Genomic DNA, 15,307 nt, shown 5'->3' with positions numbered 1-15,307 from the left:
CACCCATACATGTCAGATATGTCACATTCCACAGGTCTATGCAGACAACGGGTTGTATGTTTGGTATGTGGGGTATAGGTCATGTGATAGTGTGACAATATTGCAGACAGGACACTACATGTCTGGGACATGTCTGGTGGCACATCACAGTGTGTGCACCCGATGCGGGGGCATATGACACAATGGTGACACTTGTGGGCTGCCCATATCAGAGCTCACTGTGTGGTACTGTGTGCGTACCACACATGTTGTTCCAATGCATACTACATATGCCTCCATTGTAGAACACCTCCACCGTTGTATGCACAGCTGACCACACATATCGCAATGACATGTACTGTGGTTTCAAGTCTGTGTATCATTACGTTTGCATATATTGCACATGGGTGGCGTGTGTGAATGCATGTTGGTGTGACCTGCATATCGTGACTGGAACAAACATCAGGTGTGCAAGTGTTAACTGGCCACATGGCAAATAGATCTACACTGTAACATGCCTGATACTGATGACAGTCTCACCTGCAACGGACCCATGTCTGTGCAGCACGCCAGAGGTACCTGTATAGGGGTGACACACCAATATGTACATTATCCATGACTGTATGACAGCCACAGGTTGCACTGTGCATGTGCACACATTCACCTGTGTAATAGCATATAGTATGCAAATGTGTGCATACACAACGTAGCATACTGTACTATGCAGCATGTGTGTCCACATACCTGGCATATGTTGTTACTTTACATTATGTACAGTGACACATGCAACTACATGGGATATAATAGCAATATGTGCATTACTGACTTACCAGGCAACTCCAGGCTCATTGGTTGGGAGACACCCACCTCCATGATGGCAGCTAGTGTTTCTGGATGCTGTTCCCTGGGTGTCCCCAGACTGGCCAGTAGCTCCTCGGTGTGTGTGAGTGGGGGCTGGATTGGTGGCCCACCACCTCTTCCACCTTGTTCCCTGGTGATTGCAGTGGCACGCTGTTTTGCATGTCATATTAGGTCCGTGCAGTGTCTGCGCACCTGCTGGTAGGTGCGGTTATGGCTACCCACATCGTTCACCCTCCTGCGTAGATCCTGCCACAGGTCATCCCGCTGCTAGGCATGCTGTGGCACATGGCTGAACAACAAGTCATAGTTGTCATGGAGCAGTGGGATGAGGACATCATCCTCCTGGCGGGTGTATGCCGGGAGGAGTGTACGGGGCATTATCTGTAAAACATAATGATGGTGACAGGTCACAGTTTCAGAGATGTACAGAGATACTGCTGCACATACATTTCTATGACATCTACTGCATCTGCACAGTTATCTTTGCAAAGCACCATGACACTGACACGACTGACGTGTTTGTGTCACACATGTCACACCCATTATGCATTGGATATCATCACCATATATGTGTGTCGCCTCATTGCAGTGTTCATACTCCATGTAAATGCTGTCTTGCTGTGGGCATGTCTATCTGCCTGCACTTGTGTTCTTACCTATCTGCACATGCCTCGATGTGTCCACGGTACTACTGTTGTCCTGGATGCTGTGTATATGTCACATATCAACACAGACACAGCAGTGACAATGCACACATACGCATGGACACCTGTACATGCATGTGTTTTGCCATATACATCTACACAGCACTGTACAACTGTTCAACATCCTGACACGGATCGCCTGTATTACACATGTGATAGACATGGGACAATGGATAGTCAGATGACATTCACACAGTTGGTCATCAACCATAGCATGTGCGGGCATGGTTTCCACGCTGTTACAGATGGCCATTGTGCCACCGCAAGCTGCATCAATGCCACATTACTGATCCAGTCAGTTGATAGTACATCTACCATGTGGCCATCACACCATGTATGACTGGGATGACATCTGCAGCTTTGATGGACAGGCTTGCATGGTATGGCGGGAGTATGTCACATGTATGGCACAGGGATCTGTCCAGCCTGTGGCGATCCTAGTATTGGAACGGTGGCTGTCCATGACATATGTCGTATAGATCAGGATATGGACATGTAGCATGTCCATCATCATGGTGTAGCAAATGTCCTTCTGCAAGGTAGACGGCATGCTGCATAGTGGAGGTGTGGATTGTGAAGGCTGTTCTCGCACATCCATGCATAGCCATTACCCCTTACAGGTGGTATGTGATCCAATACTGGTCACCACAATGCTGTATATGCCTGGCCAGTGTTCTCTGTGCTCATGGATGGCACGCTGACATGACATGGGTACCCCAGATGACTACCTAAGGGGCCTGGAGACGTCACCATGTCGGGGGTGCACTGCACAGCACCATCCCTTACACAGTGCCCATAATGTTGACCACAGCCTAGGTAGCAGTTTATGGGTACAGGGATGTTCACCTAGCGGTGACACTGCTGGTATCATCCATCAGACTGTGCACATATGTGACACACCTCACACACACAGCCCATTCTGTATGTTGTTCACAACACTGACACAGCTAAACTGATAGGTCATGGCCATTCACAGCCTCACATACACAGATGCCTAACATTTGTCTGTGTGGTATGGGCTACAATGAGGGTGGGGTACAACACATTAACCCTGTTCTACTGTATCTGGCACAGATGAGCTGTGAAGAAAACACCGAAGTGATAGTGAACAAATAACGCCAAGTCGATGTTATAAAAATACCTTTTACTTGTTAGCGCTTTCATGCACGCCAATGCATGCACTTCTTCAGACAAGTTTAAACAGGAAGATGTACAAATATTTATACTCACTACAATGCCATTTTAATTACACAATTAATCAATTAATCAATCTTAAAACAGCTCGAATAAATTAGTTTATGCTAGTATATTACAATGAAATCATTGTTGACTTCTTACTATCTACCATCCGTACTAAACATGCTTCATAATAATATTTACATAAAAAATCCTTATGAGCAATTATTTAACACTTTATATTTCGTGTTTACCCAAATAAAGATTTTTAAACCAACTAGTTTAAAAGTATATATAATAATAATAACTAAAAAACAGCAACTTACTTTCTAAATAAAACTAAAATAAATTTATACAGGTGTCGATACATGTTTTTTTAAAACAAAATTGTATATTTTGTATTGTTTGCACATGTCACTGTTTCACCTTTTGTAGTTGTGGGTCTGTCAACAGGCCACTGGTGGAACACACCTGTGACATGCAAAGGTATTTGTAATCAGATATCCGTGCTATCTTGTACATTTGTACTGCTAACATCTACAGTGCTAATGGTTCATGGACATGCACACCATACTCAGCAGGGTTATAGTGCGGTGCCACCCTAAATGACTGTCATCACCTCTTGTGGGTTGATATTATCCAACACCCTATCTTTATTGTATGGTCATGCTAGGCACTTGTTCGGAACATGTGAGCATGTCATGAGCTACTGATTGCTATAGCGCCCATTCCACACCACTTCCCACAGATACACTGGCTGTCCTACACTTCCCAGCTTGCTTAAGGTACGACAGCTGTTGTACACTGCGCACATATCTTGTGGGACATGGTTGTATATGCAGGCATGTCCAACTGTCACATACCAGTGCTACTGCCTGTCTATATGAGGGATATGTTGTACATGTGGCAATAGAGCAATTGTGTCATGTACACATTCAATGCTCACTTCCCAACATAAGGCACTACAGCCTGTAGGGGATGCACGTCTGCAGCCGTGCTGGGCCATAGCTCTCAGGTGTACCTCATTACGGGGAACGTACCTCATTTGGGGTTCTAAAAGGTGCATGTTCCTCAAGGTTCCACATTGGAAGGGTACGTCACACATTCATTGTTGTACATAGTTTACCTGCTAGCCATGGCTAGATACATGAGAATCATATTAATTCATTGGAATATCTGTTTTATACATAAGACCAGCCTATTTTAGCCATCATATGCCCTTCCTAGTTGACACTGTTAGTAAGCCAGTTGTAAGTGTTCCATGTTTCGCCCATTTGTCATACTGTATGAGGGCTAATGTTCCTCATTTTGGGGACAGGAGGATGACAGCTATGGTTGGGGGTAATGCTGTTGCTAACCCTGACTGCACCTGACAGTCATTTGGTGATGTGTAATATTCGCAACACACCCCACCCATCACATTGTCTCGCATAATCTACACCACTGGCCACACCTACGAGGACAATCTGTGCAGTACATCTCCATACTCACTGTAGGCACCAGAGGTAGCCCCCATCATGGAAGACAACATCACCAGCTTATAGCCCACAGACTCATGTGTGCCCACCACATACAGCCAATAGTGTGTTATAACATTCACAACACACCAGTCATAGCTGACTCTGTAGGGTGTCACACTGCAGTTCCACACAGCAGGCTACACAAGGCGTTAGTCGCTTACGTCTTGCTGTTGGGTAACTGCTTCTGCAACATAACCTATGCACCCATGCCACACCTCACCAGGTATGATATGTCTGTCATTCGCCATGTTAGTGTGACTGCCCTGTGATGCCACTTCACAGACTAGGTGTGCAGGGACATGCAATAGCTCACCAGTCTTATAGCCCTGAGGGTGTGGGCCTAGCCCTGGGGAGCATTTTGCATTCGTCCGGACACGATACCACTGTACAGTGACCAACTGTGTCACTGCAACAGTTGCCTATGCTCCTATTGTCATTCCACAAGCATGTGGTATCTGTCCGCTATGACTGTCCTGGTCAAACACAATACTGTGGCACAGATGACTTGCAACTGTCAGCCCTGGGAGTACAGCTCACATGCTAGGCTCTTGCTGCTTCTATACTGTCTGTCCTGCACAGCTTCCAATAACTGTCACTGGCAGGGCGGTAACTGGCATGCGCGACATAGGGTCATGTGACACATTGCTTGCATCTTCCCCTGTGACACATGCAGGCAAGGCACACCTTATAATGCACCACTCCAACATCTCTGCAGTGACTGGGACCTGCCTGTAGGCTCTGCAGAGCACACCTGCAATGACAGGTTATAGACGGACCATACCTTCCAGGCACATACCTGGACCGGCACACCCACAGCTGAGGGGTTCCCATATCACACTATGTTGTCACACATCCTGGCAAGTTGCTTAGCACAATGCATCAGAGGTGCTCCACGTGCAACTAACTGTGTCCGGGACCGCTATACACATTGTAACAAGCGACAGAGTCAACATCATACCCCATGGGTAACATACCTTCTATAGTGGTATAGTGGACAGTGGGCCTCAGCTACTACTGATGTGTGACTGACACTACCCCACACTTCACTGGGATAGCCACTCATGTACCGACACATCCATGAGTCATACCCTCCACTCAGCTGGATCAACACATACACACCACCTCCAGGACCTACATTACCCTTGGCATGGACACTACCACCATGTGACTGATGTTACACACCTGGGGTTATCCCCTCATTGGTGGATTCTGAACATATGCTAATCTACCGTGTTAGCCACATCCCGGAAACACACCCATCACAGCATACACAGTACATGTGTACTACCACACCTACTACAGACGTCTGCTGACAGCGGTTGTTGACATCATGACACCCGTGCAGATGGACAATGCACATACAAATGCTGACACATACCCCAGTGCACTTAATTAGCATGTACACAACTGCATGGATCATGCTATTCCACACAGAGCCATGATGGTACACACCAGATAACAGACGCCACTCTGGTGGTCATGTTCCACGGACATATGATGTACAACAACAGGTGTAGGCTGTTGCACAGTGGTGTACATTCCCATGTGTGGGGTGGCTCACTGGTCAGCCGTGGTGGGGCCACAGGGTCCCTCATCACATACTCCCAGACTAGCTACGTAAACATGACTGCCACACATTCCGGGGTGTACCACCAGGCATTATGGTGGTATGTCAGTATTCGATGGCAGCATCCACATCTGCTGTCACATACAACAGTCACTCAGGAACATTGCAGACCCAAGTATTGTTGGCAACATGCTGGAGGATGGATTCAATGCTGACAGTACACCCTCTCACTCACTACAGGGCCGCAATCCTTACATGAACATTGTGGTGTCCCTGTGGTCACACCTACACAGTACTGACCTACACTCTATGTGCCCTGGGACACTGGCCCCATTTCACCTTCCAACGTCCCAGGCTGTGATGTCCACCAACCTCCGAATTACATGTCTCACCACTAGGCCACCATATTCAGTAATAGCCTTGTTTCAGACATTGTAGACCATGAATGGCACACGGCAGCATTTATCACACTACACACAGGTGGCACCGCATTGCACGGGTGGGACTATAGTCCTACACACCTGACTGGACTGTTCTGCATGGCTATGGGGCACATCATCAGGGACGTCATTCTCAGAGACATTGTTGGTCTCCCGTCCTCTGCTGCCACCCGGGTTGGGCTTGTTAAGGCCAGAGCATGGCCCCTACCCATGGTGGACTCCTTTCATACAGTTACCAGGGCAGTTGCTGATGGTACTGGAGTCCACACATCCTACATTGTCCTCTCATTGCCTTTCATCACCATTCCCCATTCTGGTATTGACAACATACACATCCACCTGCACATCGTACCCTGTGTCTCACGATGTTATGCTATGTGGCTCATGGACAGGACACACAGTGAGGCCAGCATACCATAGTACCTACTACATGTCGGGTACTTTGGCATACCACGGTCCTCAGTCATAGGGCCCTTCATGTTATGTATATGCTTCCCTGTGGAACAGGCTGGCATAGGGGACTTTCCCTGCCTGGCTTTAGAACCCCTACATACCAAGCGCCATGATTGCTCCACCAGCTGATACTGACTCCAACCATACGGATGTCGCTGTGACAGATACATAATATGACTATCATGGCAGCAAGCTGCATGACACAAGGTGCATGCACATCACCTTTGCATTACACCATTCACCCACTGACTATCACATGGATGGTGGTCCCCTACATACATATCACATTGTACATGTTTGCAGTACACACATATGTCGCACCCACTCCTGTGGTTACCATATTGCCACTGTGGCATGGATATCCTCCTATGTGGCCACACCTATCTGTACTGGGTGTGTAACTGGTACATAGGCACCCATTGTACCTCTGAACACATGACATCTACACACATTCAAGGGTACACCACCCCTTTTAGGTTGTACCTTACACAACAGCTACAGCTTTACATGCCACAACATTGACACACCATGACGTTTACTGAGCTCTGACAGTGTCAATTTGCGGCTGCACTACGGACACCACATCTGTACACATTTGCATACTACATACTCAGGGGTGACCTCTGCTGATCAGACAAGACCCATGTCCACAACATTATTGATGGATATACTCCTCATACACAACATAAGCAGAGGCCACTGTGAGCAACATGCTCATGGATATGTGCACACACGCCACAATGAGTGAGATGTGCTTCTGGGTTACATTCCCAGACCGGACACTCAGCATGCTGTGGAACATAAGTCCTCAGTACATCACGCAGGGACACTCAGTAGCACTGTTCATGTGATACCTCCTTTGGTGGTTGGGAGACACATGTAGGCCTGGGATCACTGCAGTGGCTGTACTGTGCAGTGGTGCAGGTGACGCCTGGCTCTGCTCTTCACAGGGCACTACCCTGGAGAGGTGCCACTAGTGTGAACATTGTAGTTGTGCTTACACATGGACTTGACAGACTGCATAGTACCCCACTATGCACCTGTGCAGCTATTACTTGTCCTTTGTGCATGGTTACTTGGTAGCCCTTCCATTTAGATTAGCTATCATGCTATTACTATGTCCCATACCTGCAGGCCATATGTATCCTGTTATTGTACATACCGATAGACGGTACCTGTGGTATGCATGTTATGCCTGTTATGCTGTGTTGAATATCTGTCATATCTACCTATAGTACTATACATTACACATATTTCACATAGTATCCCATGATGCAAAGCATACTTGCTCAGCGGGACCACCTTACATATGTCACTAACATTATTTGCCCATACACATGCGTGCTGTGACAGTAGATCAACATATACTATCCCCTGCTATGGCACGTCCTTGTTGGACATACCCTACCACTGATGGCGGGTTGTATGGCATTGTTCTGTGTAATGGCCTCATGTAGCATCCCTTCTGGTGTCTGTGCTATGTACCTTGTATCCCACTGCTGGACGCACAGATTCTACAAGTGTTAGTATGCTCAGCAAGACATCACTACATAAATACCTTTCCCCACTTTATGCATTGTGGACACGTTTAATTAATGCAAACCAGGCTATACATACAGTAAAACTAATTAATACAGATCATGCTATACATAACCTTACATATCGGGCATTCTACATACCTTGTCGTCGTTAGGGCATTTCGAATCTATCTCTCTCACAGTGTTTCCAATGTTTTTCGGTGTGAGCATACGGTTTGAATGCCTGGAGAGTCATCCTTATATACGTTGATACCTGAAACATGTGGATTCTTCCCACCAATTGGTGTTCCTAAGTGACTAATTACTTGCATATCAGCTGTGCAGCTACTCCATTCGCCAATTATGCAGCGACAGTGGGGTATAATTGGATTCTCCACTTGGGCGTTGCCTATTTGCCCTACCTTCGGGGAGACGGTCTGTATTGTGTTTTGTTATGTGTAACTGCAACTGCTATGCATGGAGACAAGTATAGTTTGGATTCATGTCCCCCGTGGATTGTGTGTGACAGGTAGAGTATTTGGTTCAACATGTGGGTGTACCTGTCATCCCGACGTCTGATAACGGAGTATTGCAATCAATACCTGTAACATGGCTGTTTGTTCCATTATACTACGCCTGCAATTTTGCATGTCACCTTTAATTGTGTCTCCCACACGGTATGTTGAGAGTTCTGCAGATGTAATTGACTGACTGGATGTATGTGCTGCTATTACAGTTTGTATTGCTTTAGTTTCTAGTGTGGGGGATGTCGGTGGTTGTACGTAACATATACGGTTTGTGGGCCTTGCATTTCTACATAATCCATATATATGTGTGTGGGCTCCGTCCCTGATTAGAGAGCTAACAGTTAGTAGACTTATGTTACGGGATTGTACATTGGGCCATTGTTAATTGGTTTCTATATCGTCTGTAGGTGAGCTTGCTACTTGTATACCTCCGTAATTGCAGCGATATATCAGGGGATATGTGTAGGTGACAGCTATCCCTTGTATTTCTGTCCCAGATATTTGCAGTCATTGTGGTTGTGTTGTTAAAAGAGCCTGTTTGCCATGGGTTGCCACCTTATCATATGGTCATTGTTGGACACTTGCGGGACACAAAGCGGTGTTTACAGGCCAACACGTGGCCACGGTCAGTACACAGGTAGCACATATTTTTATCCTCACTACATACCTATTGTTGTGTGACTTTGGATACCTATCATATTGCATGTGACATTTAAGTTTCTTACATACAGGCATGACTATTAAATATGACTGTTACATTATATATGGGACATATTTATGTCCTACCATCTCGGACATTTGCCCTTTGTACTGTTTTATGTCAGGACACACCTGCCCAGGGTGGGGATGTCCCTCCTACTGTGGTACAGGTAGTAACCGTATGCCTACGTCTAGCTATACACACACCTACCATACTGGTCTGCCTCTGACTTGGCACCAACATACACATGTTGCGGACACACACACATTACAGTCACACAGAAACACACACAGCACCCTCGATGCACACTTACACAGACCACGGCACTCACAGACTCAGTTGAACATAGTACCTGCATGGACCGCGACACCGTCAGCGGTGACTAACCGTCCCTTCACATCATCATACTATTACTCATGGATGTACTGTTCCGGTACTGTGTTCTATCGGTCTTTCAGCCTCGTAGTTATGCATGTCGGTATGTTACACATTCCTTGGTTGGCGGTATCCTATTTATTTGTACCTCCATGATGTTATGAATGTCGTTGGTCTATCTATCATATTTGCAGATATCGCTGAATCCATCTATATCACCATATATCCCTCTATTGCCCTTTCTATCTGTATCATATATATGCATATGTGTACATATATATATATATATATATATATATATATATATATATATATATATATATCTATATATATATATCTTTATATATCTATCTATCTATCTATCTATCTATCTATCTATCTATCTATCTATCTATATATCTATCTATATATATATCTGGCGGGGAACGTGACAGGCACACAGCACCACCATATGCTGTAGGACCCATGTACTGTTCAGGTGTTGGCATTCCGTGTTGCACTGGCTGTTGTGTTTACAATGTTTGAGGGCTGCCTATGTAGGAGTCACACATTGGGCCACCTATACATTACGATTTACAGGTGGTCATGTTTGTGTGCCATCCATTTTACTGTGTGTGCAGGTGGAGAGGTGTCAGTCCGTAGGGGCCTACACGGTCAGAGTATGTGCTATACGTTCCCTCTTTGCCAAGGCGTAGGCATATTGGGCACGCCTCCGTCTGCCTACTGGGGCTGGCACAGTGTGTTCATGGTCTGAATCCCTCTGTGCCTGCACTGGCCTTGGCAATTGCGGTGGGCTATGAGGGCCTTCACCATTTTGTCCCCGCTGCAGCTGCTTCCGCAGGATCATATTATGTAGCATGGCACATACTATGACGATGTGGGCACATGTGCCTGGAGAGTACTGCAAGGCTCCACCAGATGTATCCAAGCACCGGAACTGTGATTTCAGCATCCCGAACACACGCTCTATGATGATTCTGGTTTGTGCGTGTGCCTCATTATGGCGTTCTTGCATGGGTGTGTGTGCATTTCTGATGGGAGTCATCATCCACGGCTCTAGTGCATAGCCAGCATCCCCCACGAGATGGCCATGTGGGATGTCCCCCCTGACAAATACCTGATACAGCTGTGAGGCATGCCAGATATGGGAGTCATGGTAGCTTCCAGGGCTGCCAGCACACACATCCATGATAATGCCCTGGGCATTGCACATGACCTGGCAGTTGATGGACTGGAATCCCTTGCAGTTTATGTAGCGCATACCCTGCTCACCAGGTGGTGACTTGATTTGTATGTGCATGCAGTCTATCGCACCCAGTGCCTCCGGGTATTGTGCCACACGGTGGAAGTGACGCATATTGCTGGCCAACTCCTCCTGAGTTCTGGGGAAGTATATCTGCTCATTAGCATGTGGTAACATGGCATCCAGGAACTGGTGTAGTACCCTGGATGCTGATGCCTGTGAGATACCCATTATATCTCCAGTTGGCCTTTAAAAGGTACCTGTGGCCAGTATTCGCAGGCTTACACATACCTTCGTGTCCACTGGTATGGGTTCCCCTCTGTTGTTTCTGGTTCTCAGGCGTGGCCGGCACAGCTCCACTATTTGCTGTAAGATGTCTCTGTCCACCCTGTAACACTCTACTATCTCCAGGTCATGTAGCCCCTGGTAAGTTACCCTTGGTCTGAACACTCTCCTTCTCCTCCGAGGCCTGCGGTGGTATGTCGGCATCATCCTCAACAACACCGTCAGTCTCTGACACATGCTGATGAATCACAGTTATGGCAGCTCCCAACATGTACATTTTAAAAGTTCCCAGTGTGTTTACATCTATGGTGCGGTGTTTGGGAATACACAGGTGTGTGTTGGGTGCTTACACACTTTATACTATTGTGCTGTGAACACCGATGATGTCATAGGGTGTGTATGTACGTTCGTAGCTACAGGTTACGTTATGTGTTTTACTGCCGGGACTACTATTGTGGTGCCTTTGGTGTTGAATTACATTTGCCTGCCATGGATTACCTCTTGACCTTCCCTTTACATTTCTGCACTTTGCACCTACCATTTTCTGGCGTGCATCCTGCAGCCTACTTTCATTTGTGCTTTTCTGGACCTGGCGTATCTTGCATTATGTGTGCTACTGCCAGTCTGCTGTCGGTTTGCTTTGCTCTGCTGTGTCAGGTCTCCTATCTTTGCAATCCAATACCTCCCCTCCTTTCTTTGCATTCACATGCCTCCCCTATCCTGTTTTGCAGGTTTCTGCAAGCGGACTTGTCAGCTGCCGTCGATTGGCCTTCGTGGGTTGATTGGTGTTGATTGCTCATTAGTACTCCAATTACCCTACTTCCGCATTTCCTTCTTTTCTTCCCCTGTCCTTCCTGTTTATGCTATTGTTTGCGGTGCGTGCATCTGATTACTGGGTTTCGGGCACGTTTCCATCCTCGTACACATGCGCTTTTGGCCACCATGTGTGCTCTCAGCTAAACGATTCCTCCCCACCCCTGTCCTGCAGCTTTGCTTAGCAACAGACAGGCCAGATTTGCACTGCTCCAATGTGCTTAGTGCTACGGTGGCACACCCCTCTGCTGATGTCATGTATCTCCTCTGAGCAACTCCGCGGTGTTATACCGCTGCGCCGTATGGTACAACCTTCATCCGGCAGGACATTTGCGATTCATTATTATCTGCCTCATTTGCATGGCATTGACTACTAATTCAGTTACCGCACCGAACACTATCGCAAGCCCTTAGCGACCCTTGCATCTTGGTTGTGGTGTTCCATGCCTACCATTGTGTATTATGCTGTAAACCTGATTTCTATTACGTTGCGATTTTATGACATTTTTATATTATTTCTTTATGTTACAGCTTCCGCACACATGCCCTGCGGTTCTGCTGTGCGTTACTGTGGACATGACATTAAATGTTGTTATATACGCATTGTGCATCTTTTCTTATGCCATTGGCTGTGTATTTCGCCATTGGCATATGTTCACGTTGTGATACCTGGGTCTGGCCCTCTTCCATAGCTCCGATGTTATGTTTGGGAAAATGTAAACCGTGTTTTTTGGTTTACATTTCCGTGGGCTTACGCTACGCCTGCACCACTTCATGAATCGCTATATGCCTTCATTTGCATGGTGCAACACTGCACATGGGGTGATTTGCATACCTACGCCGGGGGCTGCGCAGATGTGGGGTACGCTGGTAGTGCCTGTGGAATTGGATCGTACCTGAATCGCTCGGTGGCCATATTTGGCGTTATAACATCTATGCTATGCGTGCGCCTGGCACAAGCTTCATGAATCCCGGGGATATTGTTATTTCCTTTGATCAAGTGGTCCTATTCCTTTGAAAAAAAACTCTGATAATGAGATCTGAAAAAACACCAAATAACCTCTGTGTTTACTTTTTTAAGGAGTTTTAAACTTTTTTAAACTGTGCATCCAGGTTTCTTAACATCGTTTTCAGTATTAATAAAATAACAGGAATGTTGTCAGTGCATCTTCTACTATATCAGATCTCAGTGACTCCATAAATAATTTGTCTGAAAGAGAAATAGCACACATAGTAAATGTAGCTTGTAGAATTATTTCTGTAGGTGAAGCTCGATTTACAACAGGCATGCTGACTGGATTGTCCATTCAATGTACATGTTTTTAAATATAAATGAGGTTATAATGCGCGCATTAAATAAAAAAACTATTCAATGAGAAGTCCCAATTCTTCACCCTCTCAGTAATTATTGTCAAAAGGGGCATCATCCTCTTATGTCCACTTCCAAATGAACAAATAAAACAACATATGATTTTCCTATTGTCTGTCCCCTGATAAATACTCCTTCATTTTATGCTTTTTAAAGCTAATGAGACTGAGTCTCAAGATAAATATTTTTAGAAATAATCAGCAGATTAATGAGAACTGACAGTTTGTGCAGATAGCTAAGGCTGTGAGCTGCATCTTCTCTGGGTCAGGGGTTGATTCCTCAGTCATTATCTGGCTACTCTTTGTCCTTAAGCAAGCCACTTAATAAGACAATCTTTTGGGCAAGTGGAAAGTTGGGCCAAGCTCCTGAATGGTCTCTTGCATGGCAAGCCTCGTAACTACCTATGAACATGGGCCTGTATTAAGGTAAGCAAATGTCCTCTTGAAATATTCCAAATTCTCAAAACGTTGGGGGCGAATGTACAATGCACCATTAATTAAATCATATCTTTGAGCTACTAAATTGACTTTAAATTTTGTGACCAAAACTGTTTTCAGTATCTCGAGCCCAAGAAGTGGAATCCACAAAACAACGAAAACTAAAAACCGCGAAATTCAAAACCTCGAATCCCGGAAGTTTTGAATTTTGCAGTTTTACTACACACACACACACACACACACACACCATCCACCACACAAACACACACAATCACTCTACTACATGAAAGCAGGGGGGCAAGCCCCCCTGCACCCCCCACACCCCCCTACTTAAATATTCTCACTCAAAGGTCGCACTACATACAAGCACACACAAAACACCACCACACAAGCTACTTTCTCTTAGCACACACACATCACAACAACAAAACACACTGACACACACCACAGTCCCTACCCAAACCCCTTAACACACACACACTTACCTTGAATACATGACCATAGCGGAACTTTAGAAGCGCAAAATTCAAAACCTCCGGTATTTGAGGTTTTAAATTCCGCGCTATACATATATATATATATAAATAATATATATATATATATATATATATATATATATATATATATATATATATATACATATATATATATATATATATATATATATATACATACACACACACACACACACACACACACACACACACACACACACACACACACACACACACACACACACACACGTATATATATATATATATATATATATATATATATATATGTATATACATATATGTGTGTGTGTGTGTGTGTTCCCCCCATAGCTTTAATTGTCATGGATATTTCATTTCCTATCACCAGTTCCATTCACTGCCCTCACTAACATCACCTAACCTATCTTCCTGTCTTTGCTCAATATATATAAAATATAAGCATACTTTCCAATCACTGTTACTACTGACTCAGACAAATAAGTATACCTAGCAAAATAGTAAATATTATAACTAAAACTGAATTGTAAATTGTGTTTTTTTCTTTTTTAGTTAAGTTCTGTCTCTCACTCTCTCTCTCTCTCTCTATATATATATATATATATATATATATATATATATATATATATGTGTGTGTGTGTGTGTATATGGAGAGAGAGATAAAGAGATAAAACATATAAACATCTAATACAAATTATGACACTCAATACCCATTTGATCATTTGTGTATATCAAACAATTTTGATTGTGTAGCTCACCAATGCTCTTTTTTCTAATGTTTATTGAAATGCTCCTCCTTAATTTGATGTGATAATCTAAAGAAAAAGATTAAAAATGTAACCAAGCTAAA

This window comes from Protopterus annectens, chromosome 3.part0 (genome assembly GCF_019279795.1).
Source record: "Protopterus annectens isolate FY-2018-M chromosome 3.part0, PAN1.0, whole genome shotgun sequence".
Classification (NCBI taxonomy): domain Eukaryota; kingdom Metazoa; phylum Chordata; order Ceratodontiformes; family Protopteridae; genus Protopterus; species Protopterus annectens.
Note: the sequence above shows the minus strand (reverse complement) of the source record.